Here is a 3,261-nt window from a genome sequence, read left to right as displayed (position 1 = left end):
CCACTCCTCCCTGTGTGTAGAGGGTCAGGGAAGGCCTGCAAAAGATGGAGAATGATGAATGAGTAGTTCTGATGGGTGGACAAGAGGGCGAGGGTGTTCAAAGAAGAAGGAACGGCATGGACGAGCAAGTTGGAGGGTTGGGGGTTTGGAAGGATTAGGGGTCCCAAAGAACTCTCTCACTTCGGACACCAACTATAAGCAACGGGCTCCCCAAGACCATCCTCCTCTCTGATAATTTGGTAGTAAGACTCACAGAACTCACTGAAAGCAGTTACACTCACAGTTGTGTCTGTCAGAGTGCAAGGATACAGATTAAAATCAGCCAAGGGAAGGGGCATGCAGGGCAGGCTCTGGGAGGCTTCCGAGGGCTAGAGGCCAGTTTCCTCTCCCAGCAGAGTCGTCTGGACGGTGCTTACTTCTCTCAGGAATGTGTGACAGCACCCACAAGGGACTTCCAACCAGGGAAGCTTAATGGAGCCTTGGTGTCCAGAGTTTTCCTGGGTCTCAGTCACAGACACGACTGACCATAGTCTCCAGCCCAAAGAGAGGGGCGAGCTGAAGACCCAAAGCCTTCATCCGAAGTCACATTATTAGCACAGACCATCCAGTGTGCTCCAAGCCCCATCCCCCACAAGGTAAACAAAGACACTCTTGTCAGGCAGGACCTTCCAAAGACCTTGAGGTCACCTCCAGGAGCCAAAGGCAAAGCCCACACTTATCTCTGGGCAAGACTCCTTTTCTGCATAGTCTTACACGGTTGGAATGTAAGGCAGGAGGGTGGGAGGTGGCTATAAGGGAGAAAGCTAGAAAGACACCTTGGAGCAAGATGGCAAAGGACATGACTAAAACTGTGGGCTTCAGTAGCTGAGGAAGGAAAGACAGAAACCTCTCCACTATAGAGAATCACTTTTCTTGCATTATTTCATCTGGTCCTCCAACAGGCTGATCACCCTCCTGAGGCTCAGAGACATAAAATGGCTGAAATCAAGACTAGACAAGCCAGGATTTGAACTCAGTTCTCTTATTACACCAGCTGTAACCAATCAACATATATTAATATTTGCTCAATATCTACTATGTGCCCAGCTCTGCAATGCAAGAGACCCAGGTTTGATCCCTGGGTTGGGAAGATCCCCTGGCGAAGGAAATGGCAACCCACTTCACTGTTCTTGCCTGGAAAATCCCATGGATGAAGGAGCCTGATGGGCTACAGTCCATGGGGTCACAAAGAGTTGGACACAACTAAGCAACTTCTCTCTCTGTTATGCTAGATAAACAATGGTAATAAATAGCCACAACCAGTGCTCCCCTGGGGCATCAAGCACATAAGCGAGACTAAGCCCTTACCCTACAAACAAGTGTGTGTGCTTAGCCACTCAGTCATGTCCAACTCTTTGTGACCCTATGGACTACAGCCGGCCAGGCTCCTCTGTCCATGGGATTTTTTTAAGGTAAGAATACTGGAGTGGGTTGCCATTTCCTCATCCAGAGGATTTTCCCAACTAAGGGATCAAACCTGCATCTCCTGTGTCTCCTGCAGGCAGATTCCTTACCACTGAGCCATGGGGGAAGCACAAATTGACTCTCCTTATTAACTGTGATAAATACCGTGAAAGAGACTAGCAGTGACACTTGATGGAGACTGAGGTGGTCAGAGATGGCCTCTCTAGTGGGTGGTGTCCAAACCAATACTTGAAGGAGGACTCAGAGCTGAGCAGGTAGAGAGTGCCTGATGGAGGGCAGCCAGATGTTCCTAGTCCATCCTGTTCTTCCCCTGCAAGTAGAGTTAGTCTCACTTAAAAGAATCCAGCGTAACTGAATTAGAAAAAAATCATCAGCAATTTCTGATGAAATAACTGCTTCAGGAGAGTTTCATCATTAAATATTAAAACTATGAGGTGGAAGGTTTTGAGGGGATAGAGCAATACTTTGATTAAAAGTGAAAGTACGTTTGCAATGAAGGGCTCTGACAACCATCACCTTAATCAAATTAACAATGGAACAGATGGGACAAAAGACACGGCAGCATCATCTGTGAACTATTCTCGCCAAAAGGGCTTAGCCTACATATAACTGCTAAGCCAAAATCCTTAACCTCAAATGTACAAGAAAAACAAAAAGAATGGAATGAAGAAACAATCAGATAATCTCCTAAAAATCTGTGTCATTTTTTTAAAGTGGGGGTCATGTTCTGAAACAACAGAGATTCGAGAATAAACGCATGAAACTTGACTGGATCTTGGTTCAAAGAAAACACAGCTGAAAGGATTTGGAGGACAATTAAGGCTGAATATTAGATGATTTTAGAATTTGAGTTAATTTTTCTAAATGTAAGGAAGTCATGATTAAGAAGGATAATGTCTTTATTTTTAGGACGTACATAAAGGAAGCAGTTATGGAAATAAATGTTGCTGGGGAAACTGGACAGCTACATGTAAAAAAAATAAAGTTAGATCACTCTAACACTATACACAAAAATAAGCTCAAAGTGGATTGAAGACCTAAATGTGAGACAGGATACTATAAAACTCCTAGAGGAAAACAGAGGCATAACACTCTCTGACATGCATAGCAGCAATAACTTTTTCCATCCATCTCCCAGAACAATGCAAATGAAAACAAAAATAAACAAATGGCATCTACTTAAACTCAAGTGTTTGCACAGCAAAGGAAACAATAAAATGACAGCCCACAGATTGAGAGAAAACATTTCCTGATGATGAGACCAATAGCGATCGTCTCCAAAATCCACAAACAGCCCATGACATTTAACAGCATCAAAACAAACAGCCCAATCAGAAAGTGCACAGAAGACCTAAGTAGACATTTCTCCAAAGAAGACATACAGATGGCCAATATGCTGTGCTCAGTCGCTTCAGTCATGTCTATGACCCCATGGACTGTAGCCCACCAGGCTCCTCTGTCCATGGGGATTCTCCAGGCAAGAATACTGGAGTGGGTTGCCATGCCCTCCTCCAGGATCTTCCCAACCCAATCTTCAAAACTGTGTCTCTTCCATCTCTTGTATTCTGAGGCGGGTTCTTTACCACTAGGGCCACCTAAGAAGCCCACAGATGGCCAATAGGCATGTGAAGAGATATTCAACATCACTAATTATTAGAGAAATGCAAACCAAAACTACAATGAGATATTACCTCACACCAGTCAAAATAGCTATCATCAAAAACATCCACAAACAATAAGTGCTGGAGAGGGTGTGGAGGGAAGGGAACCCACCTACGCTATTGGTGGGAATGTAAA

Source organism: Bison bison, unplaced genomic scaffold, assembly GCF_000754665.1.
Source record: "Bison bison bison isolate TAMUID 2011002044 unplaced genomic scaffold, Bison_UMD1.0 scf7180017864252, whole genome shotgun sequence".
Classification (NCBI taxonomy): domain Eukaryota; kingdom Metazoa; phylum Chordata; class Mammalia; order Artiodactyla; family Bovidae; genus Bison; species Bison bison.
The sequence above is the reverse complement of the archived record's forward strand: the minus strand, read 5'-3'. Positions refer to the sequence as shown.